At 39.2% G+C, this 25340-nt stretch overlaps 2 protein-coding genes and 1 pseudogene across 5 annotated transcripts in view; all 3 read left to right on the top strand.

Annotated features, from left to right (window-relative positions):
* LOC133536308 (poly [ADP-ribose] polymerase tankyrase-1) overlaps window positions 1-25340 on the top strand; it is a 337423-nt gene that overhangs the window by 206414 nt on the left and 105669 nt on the right. The gene's annotated exons all lie outside the window — the stretch shown is intronic.
* LOC133536310 (uncharacterized) overlaps window positions 1-25340 on the top strand; it is a 193216-nt gene that overhangs the window by 88946 nt on the left and 78930 nt on the right. The gene's annotated exons all lie outside the window — the stretch shown is intronic.
* LOC133536662 (U4 spliceosomal RNA) lies at window positions 4094-4223 on the top strand (annotated as a pseudogene).

Here is a 25340-nt window from a genome sequence, read left to right on the forward strand (position 1 = left end):
TTAGGAAAAGATCCTCTAGATCTGGCTCCCTTCAAAGAGCCATAAATTCCATCTCTAATAAATGATCACTCACAGTGATTGTGTACATGATGCTAATTGTTTAAATCATGATCCTCAAATCTGAGGTTATGTTTGTTTCTATCCATTGGGCAGATTTTTTTGAAAGACTAAGATGCCACGGTGGACTATGAATTTTTCTATAGTTTAGCAAGGGAACACCACCAGTTTATGACCTCCTTTTTAGTGCTGTAAAGCAAGGGGTTTCCAAACTTTTTGATTCAGGGGCCACATTAAGCTATGAAAAAATGACAAATTCATATATATACAAAACTATACCCCCAAGAAAAAAATATATATATATATGTATATATGTATATATATATATATATATATATATATATATATATATATATATATATATATATATATACACACAGGGAGGCATAAAGTATTTAGTCAGGCACCGATTGAGCAAGTGCTCCCACTTAAAATGATGGCAGACGTCTGTCATTTTCATCATAGGTACACTTCAACCGTGAGAGACAGAATGTGAAAAAAAAATCCAGGAATTCACAGTGTAGGGATTTTTAAGAATTTATTTGTAAATTATGGTGGAAAATAAGTATTTGGTCACTTCAAACAAGGAAGATCTCTGGCTCTCTCAGACCTGTAACTTTTTGTTTAAGAATCTCTTCTGTCCTCCACTCATTACCTGTATTAATGGAACATGTTTCAACTCGTTATCTGTATAAAAGACACCTGTCCACAGCCTCAAACAGTCAGACTCATACTCCACTATGGCCAAGACCAAAGAGCTGTCGAAGGACACCAGGAAAAGAATTGTAGACCTGCACCAGACTGGGAATAGTGAATCTACAATAGGCAAGCAGCTTGGTGTGAACAAATCAACTGTGGGAGCAATTATCAGAAAATGGAAGACATGCAAGACCACTGATAATCTCCCTCGATCTGGGGCTCCACGCAAGATCTCATCCTGTGGGGTCAAAATGATCATGAGAACGGTGAGCAAAAATCACACAACCACATGGGGGGACCTGGTGAATGACTTGCAGAGAGCTGGGACCAAAGTAACAAAGGTTACCATCAGTAACACACTACGCCGACAGGGAATCAAATCCTGCAGGGCCAGACGTCTCCCCCTGCTTAAGCCAGTGCATGTCCAGGCCCGTCTGAAGTTTGCCAGAGAGCACATGGATGATACAGCAGAGGATTGGGAGAATGTCATGTGGTCAGATGAAACCAAAATTGAACTTTTTGGTACAAACTCAACTCGTCGTGGTTGGAAAAAAGAAGAATACTGAGTTGCATCCCAAGAACACCATACCTACTGTGAAGCATGGGGGTGGAAACATGATGCTTTGGGGCTGTTTTTCTGCTAAGGGGACAGGACGACTGACCATGTTAAGGAAAGAATGAATGGGGCCATGTATGCTGAGATTTTGAGCCAAAACCTCCTTTCATCAGTGAGAGCTTTGACAATGAAACGTGGCTGGGTCTTCCAGCATGACAATGATCCCAAACCTGGTGCCTATCTCAGCTACAATCGGGCGGAAGGCGGTGTACCCGTCAGTGATCCTGTTCTGTCTCCCTGTAATGTTTGTTTCAACTTGAATGGGATTGTGCTGAAAATTTTAATTTTCCTGAAGGAACTCTCCTGACGGAATAAATAAAGTACTATCTAATCTAATCTAATATATATATATATATATATATATATATATATATATATATATATATATATATATATATATATGATAGGTAATTGGCAACACTAAATTGGCCCTAGTATTTGAATGTGAGTGTGAATGTTGTCTATGTTGGCCATGCGATGAGGTGGCTTAAGCCAGTGCATGTCCAGGCCCGTCTGAAGTTTGCCAGAGAGCACATGGATGATACAGCAGAGGATTGGGAGAATGTCATGTGGTCAGATGAAACCAAAATTGAACTTTTTGGTACAAACTCAACTCGTCGTGGTTGGAAAAAAGAAGAATACTGAGTTGCATCCCAAGAACACCAGACCTACTGTGAAGCATGGGGGTGGAAACATCATGCTTTGGGGCTGTTTTTCTGCTAAGGGGACAGGACGACTGACCATGTTAAGGAAAGAATGAATGGGGCCATGTATGCTGAGATTTTGAGCCAAAACCTCCTTTCATCAGTGAGAGCTTTGACGATGAAACGTGGCTGGGTCTTCCAGCATGACAATGATCCCAAACCTGGTGCCTATCTCAGCTACAATCGGGCGGAAGGCGGTGTACACCCTGTATAAATCGCCACCTCATCGCATGGCCAACATAGACAACATTCACACTCACATTCAAATACTAGGGCCAATTTAGTGTTGCCAATCAACCTATCATATATATATATATATATATATATATATATATATATATATATATATATATATATATACATATATATATATATATATATATATATATATATATATTAGATTAGATTAGATAGTACTTTATTTATTCCATCAGGAGAGTTCCTTCAGGAAAATTAAAATTTTCAGCACAATCCCATTCAAGTTTAAACAAACATTACAGGGAGACAGAACAGGATCACTGACGGGTCTGCCGGCTTCCAGCGCCCCTTACAAAAAAGATGAGATAAAGGTAAACAAAGGGGGGCAGGGGGGGAGAAAAAAATAGAAGATTAAAATAAAATTTAAAAAATCGGTCTTTGCCTGGGCCCTGGAGAGGAGGTGCAGACTGAGGCCAAGGGAAAAAAACAAATAAATAAAAAAAATAAAAAAACAACTCATAACCATGGTACACATCCCTCTTCCATGTGTGTAAGAGGGAAACATCAAACATCAAAGAACACAGAGGACATTAAAGACATTAAAGCAGCAGATACAACCAGACACTTCTACATACAGCTATGAATAAAAATTAAAAGAAACATATCCACTGTGGTGGCCTCTGCGGTGTTCCACGCCATCGTGCGCTGGGGTGGAGGGAGGATGGCCAGAGACAGGAGCAGACCCAACAAAGCAACCAAGACAGCCGACTCCACTCTCGGCCAGTGTCCAGTCCGAATGGATGAGCGAGGATACGTCCAAGGTGACTGAGGTGTCCGACACCTGCTCACCCAGTCAAGACACCGTGAAGCCTCTCCGTCCCAGCGCTCAGTGCTAGCTCCGCAGCCCTGTCCCTTCATCCGCATCTCCTCCAGTACATCCAAACATACTCTGGTGTAGCAGACACCCAGCAGCTGGTCTCCATAGCCAAAAGGCTCCCAGGAGGCAGATCCAGAAGTCCACAAAAAAAGCACCACAGAGGTCACGAAAGTGCCACTCCTTGTCACACAGTCCCAAAGGGTCCCGGACCAAAAGGCAAAAAAATATAATAAGACATGAAAACAAGAGGGAAACACAAAAGGATGACACAAGAGCACAGAGCTCCTGCCTACAGCAGCCACTACAGCAGCGCCATCTTGGAAAAAAAAAAAAGAAAAAAAAAATATATATATATATATATATATAGTATATACAGCATATACATGGGTGTAATTTAAAATGTTGTGTTGATCTTTGATGTCTTTTGGGATGTCAACATATACAAAATATTCTGATGGCCAGTCTGAGGATGCTGCCAGATTGCACAGTTTGCTCTAAAGCATCCCTATCCATACATTATTGGGCTGAAACAGTTCACACAATCTGATTTTATGACAGTTTTCAGTCACGTTGTTCGGTTTGGTTCAGAATCAGCTTTATTGGCCAGGTTTGCTTAGCCAACAAATAATTTGACTTAATAGTATTAGCCAGTCAACTGTGGTAATTTCATGTGTTAACATGGCCCTAGTATACATCGTCCAAAAGAAGGGCTGGCACTAAAACATACTTTCCAATTGTCATTTTAATTGTCTTGTCCTTTGTATAAGTAAAATGTGTTTTATAAATAAAAAGAGATGAGACAAGCGAAACTGTCATTTATTTATTTCAAATGTGTATCCCTCTCTCTCTCTCTCTCTCTCTCTTTCTTTTCTCTTTCTCTCTCTCTCCACATTGCACAGCATTAGGCTCAATGATGAGTACCTTGTTTGTAGGCCTTGGGTCAGCTTTGCTCAGTGGCAGTATCGTAGTTTGTGAATTCTACCCTGATGTGTAATTGTTGCTTGTTGAAAACTTTACCCCGATACCCTGCCTTGATGATTTGGCTATTACAATTATTGACAGTCTGTACAGAGACTATACTGTGTCAAGAATGCTTATCTTTTGTTTTGTGTTTTATTTCATTCATAAAGGTAAAACAAAAAAACAATGAACTTAACATTTGAATTAAATAATGAATGAAAAGGAGCAGAAATGTTTATAACTTATCTCTGCCCCCTATTCATACATTTCCAATATGCGTTGTTCAATTCAAAAGACTGGCTATATTTATATACAGTATATTTTTTGTATTTTTATTTTATTTGATTTTTTTTCATAACATACACATTTCATAACAAACAACAAATAACTAACCATGGAAACAATCATTTACTCCAAGTGAACCATTTGAGTTGTCTACATGTATGCACATTGATACTAGTAGAACATTTGCAGTTACATTTATTAAAACAAACAGACATGAGAGACTGAGAATTGTGAGTGTGGCAATCAGAAACATACCCTGTTGTAAAAGACAACTTAGGAATGTAGGCTTAGTAATGAGAAAACGTTGTTTGTGACAAACACAAGGTAGCTTTGCACAGTGGCAGTATTATTATTGCTATTATTATTATTATTATTGTTATTTTTATGATAAATTTCTATTTGAAAACTTTACTCTATACCCCGCTTTGACAACATTTTTGACTTTTTGTACTGTACAACAAACTGATGTGACCGGATATCCGGTTCGAAAGGTGACATTGTTGGCTAGGCCGCTTACAAACCCCTCAATCGATAAAGGTTCAGTTGTGAATATTTTGGTTAATCAAGTGTAGATGAGGGCTTCACGGTGGCAGAGGGGTTAGTGCGTCTGCCTCACAATACGAAGTTCCTGCAGTCCTGGGTTCAAATCCAGGCTCGGGAACTTTCTGTGTGGAGATTGCATGTTATCCCCGTGAATGCGTGGGTTCCCTCCTTGTACTCCGGCTTCCTCCCACTTCCAAAAAAAACCATGATTGGCAACACAAAAATTGGCCCTAGTGTTTGAATGTGAGTGTGAATGTTGTCTGTCTATCTCTGTTTACCCTGCGATGAGGTGGCGCCTTGTCCAGGGTGTACCCCGCCTTCTGCCCGATTGTAGCTGAGATAGGTGCCAGTGCCCCCCGCGAACCCAAAAGGGAATAAGCGGTAGAAAATGGATGGATGGAAGTGTAGATGAAGAGGCATATAACCACTTGAGCCAATTGGTTAAAAAAATTCTCAAAGCTTCAATGCATGCTTCGGCACAAGACACCACCTGCTGGTCAAATGTATGATTAAAAACAGCTGCATTTTTACCACTTAATTAATGTGTGGTGCTTTGAATTGTCGCTCTGTTATGGCTCCTGGAAATGACAATTAATTACAATGAATGTTTGACCAAATAGTTTTGCGAGTTAAATTAACACAGGAAATAAAATATCATTTTTTTTCGTTATGGGAGTAGACTTGCTAGGTTTTATTTTGAATATTTTGTTGGTACACTTACAAGTAAACACATATAGTTAGTGGCAAAGTAAAATGTGTATCGTTTAATGTTCTTGGGCTATTGAACCCCCCAAAAAACGCTGTAGAATCTGGTCAAAAGTGAAGACAGAACAAGCCCACATATTATATTTACTGGAGACCCATTTGGCTGATAAGGAGCATGTTAAACTAAAGAGAATGGGCTTCACTCATTTGTTTTCGTCATATAAATTAGGACATAGGAGAGGAGTTACTATCCACTATCCTAATCTCCAAAAAGCTAAATTTTGAAAAAGTACTGGAATTTGGTGTTTAGGAGGGTAGGTTTATTTTAGTAAAGGGAAAGATAAGTGGGAACCCAATCACCTTATTGAATGTATATTTACCCCCTGGGAGTGATCTTTTCTTCCAAAAAAATCACCAATATTATTGCAACGGAAACCGAAGGTCTTTTGATTTGTGGGGGGGATTTAAATATCTATTTACAGCCAAAATTGGACTCTTTTAGTATAAAATACATAACGTTAAACCCCTTTATAAGAAAGTAAACTCACTTTTTGAGGAAGTAGGCTTAATTGACATAAAGCGAGACTTTTTCCCAGACAGAAGGGATTATACTTATTCTCTGCTCCACACTGTCTTTGTACAAGAATAGATTATTTTCTAACATTTGGGAAGGAGAAAGATAAAATATGTACCTTTGAAATTGGGACGATAGATCTAAGTGACCATGCACCTATAAACCTATCTGTTGACTTTAATCTGAGGGCAAAAAATAATACATGGTAACTAAATTCAAATCTGTTGAATGACCTATCTTTTAAGACACAAATTAAATCTGAAATTAATCTCTTCTTGGAGTTCAATGACACAGGAGAGGTTTCACCTCCCATGTTATGGGACATCCTGAAGGCTTGTTTTAAGAGGGAAAATTATAGCAATATCTTCATTTAGAAAAAAAAATAGAACACAAAATCAGATGACTTAAAAACAAAAAAGACAAGAATTAGTAAGAAGACACAAACTAAATTTGGCACAGGATACATTAAGGGAAATAAGAAATATTAGGAATGAAATTAACAGTTTGGCCACACAAGAAATACAAAAAAATCTAATGTTTTTGAAACAGAGACACTATGAAAGTGGGTCTAAGTCTATGAAAATATTGGCCTGGAAACTAAAAAAAAAGATAGCAGAAAACACAATTCATAAAATGTGGGATTCAAGAACAAAAGTGATAAAAAATAAACCAAACGAAATTCAGGAAGCCTCCAAATATTTTTATAAAACTTTATACCCCGAGGTCTCTAGTAGGACCATAACCCAAATTGACAGCTTCCTGAACTTCCTGGATTTACCTATTTTAGATGAAAAACAAAACCAAACAATGTCTGCAGATATAACTGCAAATGAATTAAAAGTTGCAATTAGTAGGCTTAAATTAAGTAAATCGCCGGGATCAGACAGTTACACGGCTGAGTGGTATAAGGAATTAAAAAAATAATGAATACCTGTTTTACTCCCCACATTGAATTGGGTCTTAAAAAAGGCACAAACACCACTTAGTTGGAGGGAGGCAATTATCTCAGCTATACCAAAAGAAGACAAAGATAGAATTGAATGTGGATCTTACAGGCAATTATCGGTTCTCAATGTTGATTATAAACTTTTTACTTCCATTATGGCCAAACGATTAGAAGATTTCTAATGATCAAACATGTGTTATACATCAACGCCAAACACAAGACACCAAAAGAAAGACTACATATTATGGATCATATAAAAAGAAAAAATATCGACGAAATTGTTATCAGTGTGGATGCTGAAAAGGCCTTTGATTCGGTCAATTGGAATTTTCTCTACAGAGTTCTTTATAAATTTGTTTTTCAGGATACAATCATTACCACTATAAAGGCACACATATAACAATCCTACTGTTAAGATTAAAGTCAATGGATACTTCAAACAGTTTTACCCTAGAAAGGGGCTCTAGACAGGGATGTGCATGATCTTTATTACTCTTTGCATTATATCTGGAGTCATTAGCTCAGTCTATCAGACAAAATGAAATATTAAGAGAATTATGATTAAAGCAGTGGTTCTCAAATGGGGGTACCCGTATCCCTGGTGGTACTTGAAGGTATGCCAAGGGGTACGTGAGATTTTTTTTTAGATATTCTAAATATAGCAACAATTCAAACATCCTTTATAAATATATTTATTGAATAATACTTCAACAAAATATAGATATAAGTTCATAAACTTTGAAAAAAAATGCAACAATACAATATTCAGTGTTGACAGCTAGATTTTTTGTGGACATGTTCCATAAATATTGATGTTAGAGATTTATTTTTTTTTGTGAAGAAATATTGAGAATGAAGTTGATGAATCCAGATGGATCTCTATTACAATCCCCAAAGAGGGCACTTTAAGTTGATGATTACTTCTATGTGTAGACATCTTTATTTATAATTGAATCACTTGTTTATTTTTCAACAAGTCTTTAGTTATATTTATATATTTATTTCCAAATAGTTCAAGAAAGACCACTACGAGTGAGCTATATTTTGCACTGTTATACAATTTAATAAATCAGAAACTGATGACATAGTGCTTTATTTTACTTTTTTATCTCTTTTTTTCAACCAAAAATGCTTTGCTCTGATTAGGGGGTACTTGAATTAAAAAAGGACGGCATTTTGGTCTACCTCGGGCACCCAACATACTTGCTCCCTAAATGAATGCAAGCAATCCTGGAAGATAGCAGTTTACAAACCTACATAACTAACATTGATAACCCATGGGTGAAATGAATACTTAAAGTGTGGAAAATGATCTTAAAGGAATACAATACTCGAGAATGATATTGCAGTTCTTAAATGGTGTGCCTATGATACAGAGTTTACACCTAATAAATTAGACTCAAGATTTAAGGACTGGATATCTAAGGGTATAACAGCTTTATGTAGTGTAATGAAAGATTAACAAATGCTTAGTTTGGAAACTATTAAAAGGACATATATATTAGAAAACCAATATTTGCAGTTGTGGCATTTTGTTAATATGAAGGTGAAAAGTGTCACAAAGACGAGTATATGTTTGATTGAACTGTTTACAAAAGCCTACATTTCAAAAATTGTTGATAGAACTGTTTCATGTTTGTATAAGGGTCTGTTGAATACGAAATCGTACTCAACTTCATATATTAAAACAAAATGGGAGAAGGAAGGAGGGATAACTATATCTGAGGAAGAATGGACAATTATATGGAAATATCAATGGACTTGTACCAGCTCACCCAAGTGGAGGGAGTTTGGCTGGAAAAGTTTGATCATACATTTTATTATACCTTCTCAGAAGTCTCACTATGGTAACAACTCCCCTGCCTGTTGGAGAAATTGTGGGAATTCAAATGCAAACTACTACCATGTTTTCTGGGACTGCTCCGCCCTAAAGGACTATTGGAAAGAGATACACCAAGCTCTACAGGATATTTTCAAACGTGAAATACCCCTTGAAAGTAAAACTTAGGTTTTTGGACATGTACCTCAGGACTGGCTGAAGAAAGATAAACACTTAATGAATATCCTACTAGTGGCCTGTAAAAAGACCATTACGAGGAACTGGATATCCCAGGAGAGCCCAACTTTGAAGCAATAGATGGAAATCACAATGGACCAGTGACGTGAGGTTCATGGCTGGTGAGGCACTGACTTCATCACAGTCAGATTTACAAACATATGAACCCTAAAGAGTATCTTATTCACCATTTGATTGGCAGCAGTTAAAGGGTTATGTTTAAAAGCTCATACCAGCATTCTTTACACATACAAACTGTAGCACACAAAAAAGCACGTTTAATAAAAAAACTTTATTATGGTCTTACCTTTACTTATAAATGAAGTCAATGCGCCGCTCCTTCTGAACAAAAACATTGATAACTTGTTTATAGAAGTCTTCCTTATCTCTCTTCAGTTTTAAAAGTCTCTGTCTTGATGGAGATCACTGTCTGAAGCAAACCTTTTAGCTCCGGCGTTGGTCTTCCTTTAATTATTACCTCCTGCTTCGATTGAAAGTCCAGTTTAGAAAACTGTTTTATCTTAGATATGTAATCATCCGTGTTAAAAGTCCAGAGGAGAGTAAAAAATAAACACACGCTGCTCTCTCTTGCTGCTTGTTGTAACTTCTTCTGGAGCCGAGTTGTGGGAAGAATGATCCCTTGGATCACTAGCGCCCTCTATCACCAGGAGGCGGGAGAACATAGTGCGTCTTTGCAGCCGTTTTATGATTGCCCAGCACAGGAAATACGTTACACACATACAGTTGTTGACAAAATTCACTGTACATTATATACCTCAGCTAACTAAACTATGGAAATGTATAATATAATTCATATAGCAATACGGTCTCACTGCACAGCAGCCATCAGTTAGCTGAGTCATTGCGCAATCCATGGGGAGGCTCAACTGGCTGCTGAATCACCGCAAGTCTCTTCTCAGTATTTCAACAGCAAATGTGAAAATTCAGCTTGGATAAAAATAATATAAAACTGGTGAAGTTAAATGGAAAATAACCTTATAAAGTATAATCACTGGATACATATAACAATTTAATTAATGTTTTATCTTTTTACATTTTTTTTCTTTCCATGATGGCACGTCACTGCAATGGACATATGTAAAATTGAGACGATAACTGCCTTTATTGGGACGGCGTGGCACATTGGGAGAGTGACCGCGCGCAACCCGAGGGTCCCTGGTTCAATCCCCACCTAGTACCAATCTTGTCACGTCTGTTGTGTCCTGAGCAAGACACTTCACCCTTGCTCCTGATGGGTGCTGGTTAGCGCCTTGCATGGCAGCTCCCTCCATCAGTGTGTGAATGTGTGTGTGAATGGGTGAATGTGGAACTAGTGTCAAAGCGCTTTGAGTACCTTGAAGGTAGAAAAGCGCTATACAAGTACAACCCATTTATCATTTATTTATTAATTATAACTTGGAGACATTTACTTCATACTGGGAAAACTGGGTCTAGTATGTCCCGCCCCATAAGCCTGACTTGAATTTTTCGAATTAGTGATTGTACAGCCTAAAAAAAAAAAAAAAAATTACTCCCTCCCTATATGTGAATATATATATATATATATATATATATATATATATATATATATATATATATATATATATATATATATATATATATGAAAGTGTGTGCCCGATTGTAGCTGAGATAAGCGCCAGCGCCCCCCGCGACCCCAAAGGGAATAAGCGGTAAAAGATGGATGGAGATATATATATATATATATATATATTGTGTGTGTGTGTGTGTGTATATATATATATCTGTTTATATTCTTTTTCTGATTATTATTATTAATGTATTATTTTGTTGATGTATTTGTAAATACTACTTTGTTTTTTGCTGTTTCTTTCTTTTTTGGGGGCGGGTATGGTTAGGATATAAACACAAATATTTTGACATTTAGGGCAGACAACAAATGTATGTGAATATGATGTAATGGGTAGGTATGTCTGATTCTTGATGTCTATTAAAAAAAAAAGGAAAAAAAAAGAGGAAATAGAATATTATTTATGTGTTATATGTCTATATGTATTGTGTTTTATGTATTTTGCCAACATGGTAGAATTATATTATATGTGTTTTCTGTCACCTTTAAGAAATGGTATCAAAAGGAAAATAACAATATAATTTAACCTATACAATATTGTACAGAATAGAGCAGATTTATTTTATTTTTAAATGTTTGGGTTTAAGCGATTGTTTTTTTGTTTTTCCTTGGCAAAACCTCTCCATCAACCAGCTATCAATTTCTGGTGACTGGTTAAAAAATAATAAATACACACGCATTTCTTTATTAAATGTAATCTTTACAGTGAAAAACACATTGGAGAACTGACGTTGCAGAGGATCGAACCCACTACCACAGGTTGGCTGACTGTTTCAAATAAGTTAGCTATTTAATATTTATATAACAAAGCTGTAACCTGTTTGGCTTAAGTTTTCCATAATTTTTTGATTCTATTGGCATTCCAAAAAATATTTGTATTCTTTATTCAGATTCCAAACTGACCACAACTCTCAGAAGCTCACATTTTTACTGAGTTTGGTTGGTTCATGAGTTGTCAAATCTCTCTGCAAAATTTAAAACGTGTTTCGAAGCGGCCAGGTGGTACAGCCTGGCAGTGAGGCTTCACATGTCATTTCCGACTCCTCCCCTTCGCGGAAAGCCACAAACCTCGCAATGCAAGTCGCGGATGTACTTTGTTGAAATTTTAGAAATACCACTTTCAGACGGGACAAATTATTAGGAAAACCAATTTATTTTACACATAGGGAGGGCATAACGCCGCCTTAAAGCAGGGGTCTCAAACTCAATTTACCTGGGGGCCACTGGATACAGAAACAGGGTGAGGCTGGGCCGCAAGAAAATATCTCTTAAAAGTTAAAGTTAAAAGTTAAAATACTAATGATTGTCACACACACACTAGGTGTGGTGAAATTTGTCCTCTGCATTTGACCCATCCCCTTGATCACCCCCTGGGAAATGAGGGGAGCAGTGGGTAGCAGCGGTGCCGCGCCCGGGAATCATTTATGGTGATTTAACTCCCAATTTTTATGGCTGGCTCACATCGTGGTCACTCCGTGATCACTTACGACCGCCAGACACTTCTGGATGTGGACATATCGGGCCGTTTTGGAATGATAGACGCGTGCTTGCTAGACCTGCTAACTAGCACGGGAATACTTCGGCGGCTACATCCAGCGGCCTGTGAAGCAGGGGAGTATAGTAGCAGCGGGGGCCGTCTACGGAGCAGACGCCAGCGGTGTGATCGGAAACGCGGATGCCGAGCGGGACTAAAAACAAAGCAGACAGCTAATCCCCACAGAACACCACTTCCCTCCATCCTGAAGCCGGATTTAAATGGAAGATGCGAGACTACTGGTCTGGGTAAGGAATCAGTTAAATTAGAACAAGTTAAATTAGAACATGCGCATATTGCCCGTCCCCTTAAAAGGGGTGGGGGGGGGGGGGGCTCGCACTAATATACAACGAAAACTTTAACCTTAGTCCTAACATAAATAATAAATATAAATCGTTTGAGGTGCTTACTATGAGGTCTGTCACACCGCTGCCTCTACACCTGGCTGTTGTCTACCGCCCCCCAGGGCCCTATTCGGACTTTATCAATGAATTCTCAGAGTTCGTTGCTGATCTAGTGACGCACGCCGATAATATAATCATAATGGAGGACTTTAATATTCATATGAATACCCCATCAGACCCACCGTGCGTAGCGCTCCAGACTATAATTGATAGCTGTGGTCTTACACAAATAATAAATGAACCCACACATCGCAACGGTAATACGATAGACCTAGTGCTTGTCAGGGGTATCACCATTTCCAAAGTTACGATACTCCCGTTTACTAAAGTATTGTCTGATCATTACCTGATAAAATTCGAGGTTCAGACGCATGTTCGTCAAACTAATAATAATTATAACTGCTATAGCAGCTGCAACATTAAGACAGCCACAACGACAACTCTTGCTGACCTACTGCCCTCGGTAATGGCACCATTCCCAAAGTATGTGGGCTCTACTGATAACCTCACTAACAACTTTAACGACGCCCTGCGCGAAACCATTCATAACATAGCACCGCTAAAGTTAAAAAAGGCTCCAAAAAAGCATCCCCCGTGGTTTACAGAATAAACTAGAGCTCAGAAATTATTATGTAGAAAGCTGGAACGCAAATGGCGCACGACTAAACTTGAGGTGCACCATCAAGCATGGAGTGATAGTTTAATAACTTACAAACGCATGCTTACCTTAGCTAAAGCTAAATATTACTCAAACCTCATCCACCGTAATAAAAACGATCCTAAATTTTTGTTTAGTATGGTAGCATCGCTAACCCAACAAGGGACCCCTTCCAGTAGCTCCACCCACTCAGCTGATGACTTTATGCAATTCTTTAATAAGAAAATTGAAGTCATTAGAAAGGAGATTAAAGACAATATGTCCCAGCTACAACTGGGTTCTATTAACACTGATACGATTGTATATACGGCTGATACTGCCCTCCAAAATAGTTTATCTCGTTTTGAGGAAATAACATTAGAGGAATTGTTACAGCGTGTAAATGGAATAAAACAAACAACATGTTTACTTGACCCTCTTCCTGGGAAACTTATCAAGGAGCTATTTGTATTATTAGGTCCATCAGTGCTAAATATTATAAATTTATCACTTTCCTCGGGCCCTGTTCCCCCAATATTCAAAAAGCGGTTATTCATCCTCTTCTTAAAAGACCTAACCTCGATCCTGACCTCATGGTAAACTACCGACCGGTGTCTCACCTTCCCTTTATTTAGAAAATCCTCGAAAAAATTGTTGCGGAGCAGTTAAATGAACACTTAGCGTCTAACAATCTATGTGAAACTTTTCAATCCGGTTTCAGGGCAAATCAGTCTACGGAGACAGCCCTCGCAAAAATGACTAATGATCTATTGCTAACGATGGATTCTGATGCGTCATCTATGTTGCTGCTCCTCGATCTTAGTGCTGATTTCGATACCGTCGATCATAATATTTTATTAGAACGTATCAAAACACAAATCGGTATGTCAGACTTAGCCCTGTCTTGGTTTAACTCTTATCTTACTGATAGGATGCAGTGCGTCTCCCATAACAATGCGACCTCGGACTACGTTAAGGTAACGTGTGGAGTTCCCCAGGGTTCGGTCCTTGGCCCTGCACTTTTCAGCATCTACATGCTGCCGCTCATTGACATACGCAAATACGGTGTCAGCTTTCACTGTCATGCTGATGACACCCAACTCTACATGCCCCTAAAGCTGACCAACACGCCGGACTGTAGTCAGCTGGAGGCGTGTCTTAATGAAATTAAACAATGGATGTCCGCTAACTTTTTGCAACTCAACGCCAAAAAAACGGAAATGCTGATTATCGGTCCTGCTAGACACCGACCTCTATTTAAAAATACAACTGTAACATTTGACAACCAAACAATTAAACAAGGCGACACGGTAAAGAATCTGGGTATTATCTTCGACCCAACTCTCTCCTTTGAGTCACACATTAAAATCGTTACTAAAACGGCCTTCTTTCATCTCCGTAATATCGCTAAAATTCGCTCCATTCTGTCCACTAAAGATGCTGAGATCATTATCCATGCGTTTGTTACGTCTCGCCTCGACTACTGTAACATATTATTTTCGGGTCTCCCCATGTCTAGCATTAAAAGATTACCGTTGGTACAAAATGCGGCTGCTAGACTTTTGACAAGAACAAGAAAGTTTGATCACATTACGCCTATACTGGCTCACCTGCACTGGATTCTTGTGCACTTAAGATGTGACTTTAAGGTTTTACTACTTACGTATAAAATACTACACGGTCTAGCTCCATCCTATCTTGCCGATTGTATTGTACCATATGTCCCGGCAAAAAAATCTGCGTTCAAAGGACTCCGGCTTATTAGTGATTCCCAAAGCCCAAAAAAAGTCCGCGGGCTATAGAGCGTTTTCATTTCGGGCTTCAGTACTCTGGAATGCCCTCCCGGTAACAGTTCGAGATGCCACCTCAGTAGAAGCATTTAAGTCTCACCTTAAAACTCATTTGTATACTCTAGCCTCTACAACAGTGGTTCTCAACCTTTTTTCAGTGATGTACCCCCTGTGAACATGTTTTAATTGAAGTAATCAGAGCAAAGCTTTTTTGGTTGGAAAAAAAGAGATAAAGAAGTAAAATACAGCACTATGTCATCAGTTTCTGATTTATTAAATTGTATAACAGTGCAAAATATTGCTCATTTGTAGTGGTCTTTCTTGAACTATTTGGAAAAAAACTAAAAAACTTGTTGAAAAATAAACAAGTGATTAAATTATAAATAAAGATTTCTACACATAGAAGTAATCATCAACTTCCTCTTTGGGGATTGTAATAGAAATCCACCTGGAATCATGAATTTCATTCTAAACATTTCTTCACAAAAAAATAAATCTTTAACATCCATATTTATGGAACATGTCCATAAAAAGTGTAGCTTTCAACACTGAATGTTGGATTGTTGTATTATTTTTTCACAGTTTATGAAGTTACATTCCTATTTCATTGAAGTATTATTCAATAAACATATTTATAAAGGATTTATGAATTGCTGCTATTTTTTATAATATTTTTATAATAAATCTCAATTTCCCCTTGGCATACCTTCAAGTACCTTCAGGGGTTCGCGCACCCCCTAGAATAGCACTACTACTCTACTACATGTCATCGCACACACTTTTACATCCCACAACCAATGTGCCGGGTCTGTAACATGTTGTAGAAGACTTGTGCAGAACAACGTATGTGGCTGCAAGATATACTTGTTGAACAGCCATACATGTCACATTATTTTTTACTCTCCTCTGGACATTTAACACGGATGATTACATATCTAAACAACTTTGACACTGTTACAAATATATGCGCCACACTGTGAACTGACACCAAACAAGAATGACAAAACCTTCTTGGGAGAATTTCCGCACCCTAACAGAACTTAAACACAAGAGAACAAATACCCAGAACACCTTGCAGCCCTAACTCTCCCGGGCTACAATATACAACACCTCAACCGACACAAGTAGGGAGGGTAGAGTTTTGGGGGGTTGGTGGTAGCGGAGGGTGTATATTGTAGCCTGGAATAGTTAGGGCTGCATGGGATTCTGGGTAATTGTTCTGTTGTGTTTATGTTGTATTACGATGCGGATGTTCTCCCGAAATGTGTTTGTCTTTCTTGTTCGGTGTGGGTTCACAGTCTGGTACATGTTTGTAACAGTGTTAAAGTTTTTTTTACGGCCACCCTCAGTGTGACCTGTGTAGCTGTTGATCAAATATATTTTGCAATATCACACGTGCGTCTTGCTTGGCCAGATGCAACATATAACTGGGCTTGCACGCTGCCAGTTCAGGATGTAGGGGGCGCTAAAGGCAGTGCCATTATGGCACTCCCCGAATATTGTTGATATGGTAAAAATCGGCTTTGAGAGAATTGGTGCCCTGAAATTAAGGGGTCTCCCGGGGAAAATTGCTACCGTGGACAAGTATGACGCTGTCAAGCGCCGTTCATATTAAACTCGCGGGCCGCACCAATATTAAATTGTCATATAAAAGTGCAGGCCGCGAAAAAACATCTCGCGGGCCGCAATTGGCCCGAGGGCCGCATGTTTGAGACCCCTGCCTTAAAGGCAACAGAGAGAATTCATCTGCAAGAACATGGCTAAAATTCTCCTTGCTTTTCGGAAGATTTCTGGTTCCAGAAGAAGTTTTAGTCTCTTAGTTTTACTCCGAAATCTTGTAGGGGTGGCCAACCAGTCAGAGACTAAGAGACCCCTTTTTTTTTTACTGTGTTACTGCAAAGAGCCAAATCCTACACATGGGCACACATGAACTTCATCCCATCCCTTCCACACACACACACACACACACACACACACACTTACTGCTTTGCTTACTTGGCATTACTTGTCGTGGACAAGGAATGCCAGTTTTTTATAAAACACATCCCAATCTGTCAAATCGAAGCATGCTTGTAAGGTCGCAATACTTTCCTCTGTCCAACACCTTACTGTTTTTACTGTATGCACGTGTTTCTTGCAGTACGGTTTATAGATGGGCATCAGCAGGACACTGCTGTAGTAAGATGCTCCAAAGGGAGGCATAGACATGGACCTGAAGGTACCAGGCATTGACCCATAACACAAGTCAATTGTGGAGTTTTTAAAGGTTGTTGCACAGGTGACATATTGTTCATAAGTTCTTAAGAGTCTTGTGTATCCGACACTGATTAAAGTCCCCAAGTATAAATTTAGGTGCGTCAGGTGAGATAGCATCAAGTCTGTTATTTACCTCCACAATAAGATGGGTGATTGCCGGGGTAGACAAGGGTGAAAAAAACCTGTTGAAACTCCCTTGGCCAGTAAAAAGGCACAAGTGAAATGGATAAAAGTTCAGGGGGGAATATTTTCTCCCGAACTGTGACGTTATTACAGTACCTCTTATTGATGTAGAAACATACTACACCTCCGCAAGGGGGCTTCACGGTGGCAGAGGGGTTAGTGCGTCTGCCTCACAATACGAAGTTCCTGCAGTCCTGGGTTCAAATCCAGGCTCGGGATCTTTCTGTGTGGAGTTTGCATGTTCTCCCCGTGAATGCGTGGGTTCCCTCCGGGTACTCCGGCTTCCTCCCACTTCCAAAGACATGCACCTGGGGATAGGTTGATTGGCAACACTAAATTGGCCCTAGTGTGTGAATGTGAGTGTGAATGTTGTCTGTCCATCTGTGTTGGCCCTGCGATGAGGTGGCGACTTGTCCAGGGTGTACCCTGCCTTCCGCCCGATTGTAGCTGAGATAGGCGCCAGCGCCCCCCGCGACCCCGAAAGGGAATAAGCGGTAGAAAATGGATGGACCTCCGCAAGATTTGTCCGTTATGCGGGGCAACCGGTACATTCTGGCAGGGCTGCTGATGTGTAGATCCTCATTGCTGTCGGAAGCGTTCAGTCAGGTCTCTGTGAAGGCCAGCAAACATGGGTCTCTAAAATCACGTTTACACCTTGCGTAAGCTTCTAGTTTGTCCATGTTATTACTGATGTGCCAGTTATCTAGCCCATATTTCCTCAGTCTGCGTTGGACACCTACTCTCTTCCCTCTTTCTGTGGCACTCTTTGTGCGATAGTTCATCTGTTGTTGCAAGGGTATTGCTCCGTAGCAAGTAGGGAATGGCGGAATTACGTCTGTGGTGGCAGTTCAAGCAGTATCTCCCGGCTGTAGGTGATCCTGTAGCCCGCAACGCGATCGTCAACATTTAATCCAAATGCGAGCCGAATAAAAAGAGTCCAAAAGACTAGAGAGGAGTAGATGCAACTCATTGTAAGAAAACTTCAACACATGCTCCAAGGGATAACAAGCGTGAGGACAAACGTTTGACAAAAAATAACGCCCAAGGTGCTCCAATTTCGCACAAACGAGAGCGTCCCCAGATTATACATGTCTTGTTTTAAAATTTAGAAAATACTAGAAGCATGTTACTTTTATAGGATGTGCTTTTTTATATTTGAAGATACGTGTGCCTATTGGTGTTGTCATTTATCAGAATTTTGCTTTTCTAGCTTTTGCTTTTCTAGCTTTTCAGGAGCGTTAATAGCATGGTGGATGTCTGGTTGGCTTTGTGGAAAACATAGAGTTGTAACATATCGACAGCCTCGTCATTCCGACCAAAGAGTGGAATTGTAGGGACCCAGATTGGAGGGTGCTTCTTGGTGCCTGGTGAGGCTGGATCTTTGAAAATCAGGGCACCCGGTCGTAAAAGTGTTCTTTTTCTTGGCCCTTTAACATGGCGTGCAAAACATCTTTCCATCTTCATAAGTGAGTCTTTTTCCGAAAAGTGGCTCCTGAAGCCAGCTGCTGGTATTTGTGCAGATTTTTTTTTTTTTACTGTGTGGGAATTTCTGTCTTCATACAGTATATCAAAGTATTTATATTTGATCCAGTGTACTACCTCCTTTTAAGACAATTTATTGGACTAAAAGCCAGAGCAGTCAACCTAATGTTACGCGCAAGCTCTTAAGGTGTTTACTAACAAACAATTGGGATATCCGCACTGGCTAATCTTCATTACCATAAGATACAAATATACTTGTCTCAGGGGATCAGCTCAGTGATTGAAACACATTTTTGTAATTTTTAATTTTATTTTGTTCTTCAAAATAGACACCCTTTGCTCTAATGCTTTGCACACTCCTGGTATTCTCTTGATGAGCTTCAAGCACACCTGTGAAGTGAAAAACATTTCAGGTGACTACCTCTTGAAGCTCATCAAGCGAATGCCAAGAGTGTGCGAAAAAGTAATCAGAGCAAAGGTTGGCTATTTTGAAGACACTAGAATAGTCATGAAAATAAAGAAAACATATTGAATGATAAGGTTAGTCCAAACTTTTGGCCTGTACTGTATGTGTATCTTATGTAATGGAGATCAGCCAGTGCGGATATTCTAATTTTATGTTAGTAAATACCTTAAGAGCTTGCGCTGAACATTAGGTTGACCACTATATATAATGGCTTTTAGCCCAATGCCTAGCGCACTTGACTCTCATTTGAAGGACGCAGGTTTGAACCCACGGCAGAAAGAAAGCAGGGGTTGGACCAGGCTGGTTAAATCGTCTAAATATTTTGATATACTGTATGAACACAGGAATTCCAACTCTGTAAAAAAAAAAACTTCCACACAAATGGGTTTGCCTGGAATTCACCGTTAAAAATGCAGTTACGACGGTAAATTACCGTAAAAAAATATGGTGTATTGTTAACCTGTTTACAAAAAACTATACAATTCACGGTAAAATACTTGCAGCTGTGTTTGCCAGGAATTCACTGTAAAACAAATGTTTCCCAATTTTAGTGTTGCCAATTAGCCTATTACCGGGTGCATATCTTTCGAGTTCCAGAGTACCTCTGGAGAACCCTCGCAGTCGCGGGGAGACCATGCAAAGTCCACACAGAAAGACCCCACGCCCAGGAGTCGAACCCAGGACCTTCTAACTGAGGCACGAGTGTTAACCACTGCTCCCCCATACCTAGTATCTGCAAAATGCCTGTGTTTCTGAGACATGTGAGCGGCACATGAGGATTTTCACTTGAAAGTATTTGTACAACATGTGATGACTGGTGGGCATGGTAATGCCGGGTTTGTCCCTCCGTGGATGCGATGACGTGAACACAACAAAAGGTAGGATCTTAAAATATTTATTTAACAAAAAGAGAGCTCTGAACAGAAATGCTGGAGCTAATAAAAAGGCAAACCAAAAACGCTAGTATGAAAACTAGGAAATACAAACAGAAAACTAAACTTGGCATGAAAGCACAAACGAGAAAACAAATCATCAGTATGAAAACTGGAATAATCAAGTGGCATAGCGTGAGAGCTAGCGAGAATAAAAGTAGAAAAAGTAGCAGTCGTCACTTGTTGCATGAGAGCAATTTTTTTCTGTTACGAAAATTGGAGAGTGGATCCCAAGGATGCAGAGACGTGGTTTGATATAGTTAAGTTCTTCCTTTATTTAGGTGGAAGTGGAACTGAATTTTTCATGTTTTTCTGTTGTTGGTTTGCACATCATGTTTTACTCTCACTCTCGCCCACAGTCTGGAGTGCAGCAGACACTGGGCAATCGTGCACACCTGAAAGCTGATTAGGTGGTCTATTTAGTCTGGGTGCTGACGGCCTGTCAGTGCCGGAACTTTATATTCCACTGCAAGTTCTCTCGCATGTGTCTTGGCCTCCTACAAACTCACAGTCTTTCTAGTCTGTCTTGTGCTCCTCTCAGGTTTGCTTATTTATATCCTAGCCTTGTCTATCGTCTTTAGTTAACATTTTGTTTCTTTGTTTTACTTCGTGTTTTGAAGTAAGTTATCCTAGCTTCGTCTAGCGTTTTCTGTTCAATTTTTTGATTGTTTTATATAGTTATTTATTCATGGTGTGTTTTGTATTTCCACCATCGCTTTTTGTTTTGGCTATGTTCCACTTCCACCTAAATAAAGGAAGAACTTAACTATATCAAACCACGTCTCTGCATCCTTGGGATCCACTCTCCAATTTTCGTAACACAACAGTTCATTAGATAACTTACAACATGGCCTTGTGCAACATGTTTCTTCAAGAAAGCTATTAAAAATGTGCCTTAAATGCTCTGTATCTGTTAAATAGCTGCTTGCAACCACTTCCGGCAGATTTAAGCACACAGCGTGGTTCATTTCGATACAGTTTACAATGAAGCACATAGACAAAACCACTCAATGTCTGAAACGACTTGCCACAAAAATACAGGGAAACATGTTGTTAGCCGAAAGTTAACTAGGCTAATGATTTAACACAAACCCCTAATACAATTACGGTATGCTATTTAACTTAACTTAAATAGAAAACTACAGTCAATTTTAGAGTATTTGCATGCATGTGACATTACAGTATTTGCAAATGCATTGTACAAATGTTCATTATTTTCACAGTAAGGTTGTGTGTTTTCTACCTATTATAACCATAGTAATTTAGGTTATCTACTGTTTCTTGGTTTGTGGGAATCCACTGTATTTACTACTCTGATAAAACTACTTTTGATTTTACTGTGTTTTAATGATGCTTTTAACAATTGCTTGCCATAGTTTTTACGGTCATTTTTTACAGTGTAGGCTGAGCCATCAGTTTGTGATGGTCCAGTGGTAGCATTTGCACAGTTTCTTTACAGAGGTTGATTTCTTGACAAGAGGATTGTGTTATTGCTATACTTGTTATTCTGTGTTCGTGTCAGGTCCAGTTGGTCCTAAATAACAACAATAATTTAAGAACACACCTAGAACATAAACTTGCATTAACACTTCAATTTTTCACAATAAAAAAGCTGAGTGTACTTGAGAACTTGACCAAATGATCCCTACTTCATCCAATGAAAAGAAGGCATGCTGCTTTCAGATTTCTTGATGAAACATGGCAGAAATGTTGAATATGCATACAGCATGCTAAACCGAAGACATGCCACTATTGCCCTTCTTGTAGTTATGCCACTAATATGGTCTGTGAATGTCATGTCGGTGTCAGGACTATGACTTGGATTTGTTTTGCTTCTCCTACGCAAAGGATGATTTGCACGAGCGAGACGTGAGTGTAAGTACATGATTAATTTATTTAAACACTACAATAGAAAAACAGGAAAACTAAGGGCGCGCACAATGGCGGATAATAAACTAGACTATACTCAAAAACAAAAAACAGCACAATGGCATGGCTATATACAAATAAACTAAAGATACTATCTATGGCACAAAGCGAAACAAAAACTTGCACTGAGGCATAAATACAAAAGGTCTTCTTGCCGTGGTCAAACAATAAACAGCGTGGCAAGGCATGAAGGTCGGCAAGGAAAGGTAGGTGCGTGGTCATGAGGGTTCAATACAAAGTCCGGTAGGTAGGTAAAGTTCCCAGGTCGAGGAACAGAAAACAAATGGCTTAAAATACTAGCTGTGGTAATTGGAAACAGGTGTGAGAGCTGAGGACCGGGGTGTGACTAGGAGACCAGGTGGAAACTAAGGGGTTACTATGGAAACAAATAAAACCAGGAAGTGCAAAACGGGAAACAAGAGTCCAAAAAACAAAACATAACATTAACAAACATAAAACCTGATTCACAGGCATGACAGTCGGTTAATTTGTCAGTTGGATTGTCAAAGGCGTTCTCGGTGTTTTGAACCAGGACAAGGTGTTTTGTTTTAGTTTACACCCGTGTATGATTACTTTGTTCATACAGTACAACGGACAAAAATCCAACAGGAGTTTCATTAAAACTGACTAAAGGTGCTAGTGTGAAAGTCTAATCTGATTTCTTTTGTTGAGATATAACAACATAGAGCAGCCAGAAAGCTCGGAAGGTGTTGTGCAACTCTTAGTAAATGTCACATTGATGCTGCCACAACCCTGGGAGTTTTTCTCATGTTATTTTTAATTACATTTGAGGTCTTAATAATGTTCGTCCGCATCCTGCATGCTTTACATCACTGTCAATATTGTTTTGAGAGCATCTCTGAGTATTATCTGTTAGGAAATGGCGGCACATTGGGTGATTTAAACTTCCTCCAAAATGCAGACCACACACAGAGGAGATCACTAAAGGAAGTTGAACTTTAATAGCTTGAATGATGACTTGAAGAATGTCCAGTATGATTAAAAAGAAAGCCCACACCTGTAAGATGCTTCTCCTGCGTCATTTGCATCGCTCTCCAAATTGCCTTGACTGAAAGCAGCCATGCACAGTAAATGGAATATATTTTCACGGCAGTGCAGTTTTATCCTTGTTATGGTCTTTGGGGTAAAATGAATGGCTTGATGGGGATTACTTTCCAGTACTAACATGAATCATGGATAAAATCCTCCTTAATGTCGATATGATACTCAATAAAGCTGACACTTGTCACTCCCAGGCTCACACTGTCAACACAGCAATCGAGTTGATTCATTCACACTCATGTTATTACATATTGTAGCTAGGTATAGAGAATTGGCAAATCAATCAAGTCGGGCAGTGTGACTTTACTTTAGCATTGGGGCAGTGGCATAAAGGTGAAGTTCAAACATGGAAACACGTCATTCTAACTCTGAAATAAAATCCAATGATATTTCCATAAATTATGAGATTTGTTCCGTTAGAACACGTGCTGTCTCATTTGAGGATATCCTCAATTGAAAAGAAAAGTCAAGGCATAAACACCGGTCATGTACTAAATAAAATACAAAATGACAAGAATTTAGTGTTTCAATGAGCTGATCCACTGGGACAAGAACATTTTTAGTACAGCTCTCCCACTTGTATGTTAGTAAACACTCTAAAAGCTTGCGCTGGACATTGGGTTGACAGCTGCTCTGGCTTGTAGCCCAATGTCTAGCGACCTCCACTCTCATTTGAAGGACGTAGGTTCAAACCCAGGGCAGAACAGAAGCAGGGGTTGGACCAGGCTGGTTACATTGCCTTAAATGGAGGTAGAACTTTGAATCAAATGTAAATACGGTGATATACTGTAAAAGCGCAGGAATTCCCACCCTGATTTGAAAAATTGTATATTTAAAAAATGCGCTTTTAAGACCATATCCGGTTGAAACACAGGTTAAAGGCCTACTGAAATGAGATTTTCTTATTTAAACAGGAATAGCAGGTCCATTCTATGTGTCATACTTGATCATTTCGCGATATTGCCATATTTTTGCTGAAAGGATTTAGTAGAGAACATCGACAATAAAGTTTGAAACTTTTGGTCGCTAATAGAAAAGCCCTGCCTTTACCGCAAGTATGTGCGTGTGACGTCACGAGTTACAGGGTTCCACACATATTCACATTGTTTTTAATGGGAGCCACCAGCAGTAAGAGCAATTCGGACCGAGAAAGCGACAATTTCCCCATTAATTTGAGCGAAGATGAAAGAGTCGTGAATTAGGATATTGAAAGTGAAGGACTAAAAAACAAAAAAGAAAAAAAAGTGACGGCTCTGGGCGGCGGCGAAGTGAGCATTTCAGATGTAATTAGACACATTTACTAGGATAATTCTGGAAGATCCCTTATCTGCTTATTGTTTTAATAGTGTTTTAGTGAGATTTTAAAGATTGTGAAGACATACCTCGAGGTCGGATAGTTGCGGTGAACACAAAGCGTCTCAGAGAGAAGCCGAGGAACCAAGCTCACAGCTGCCGCTGCTGCAGGACGACAAATAATCCAATGATTTCTCCGGTAAGTTATATATCTCAATTTCCCCATCCAAAAACATGCTGGTTGACGTAGAGAAAACATGTTCGCTTGACCGCTCCGCTTCACAACAAACAAAAACATCGGCTGTGTCTCGGTGCTAAAGACAGCTGCAATCCACCGCTTTCCACCAACAGCATTGTTTTTATAGTCTCCATTATTAAATGAACAAATTGCAAAAGATTCAGCAACACAGATGTCCAAAATACTGTGTAATTATGCGGTTAAAGCAGACGACTTTTAGCCGTAACTGGTGCTGAGCTAATATTTCCTGACGTCACGCGTACGCGTCATCAATCCGCGACGTTTTCAACAAGAAACTCGCGGGA

The sequence above is a fragment of the Nerophis ophidion genome, linkage group LG17, assembly GCF_033978795.1.
Source record: "Nerophis ophidion isolate RoL-2023_Sa linkage group LG17, RoL_Noph_v1.0, whole genome shotgun sequence".
Classification (NCBI taxonomy): Eukaryota; Metazoa; Chordata; class Actinopteri; order Syngnathiformes; family Syngnathidae; genus Nerophis; species Nerophis ophidion.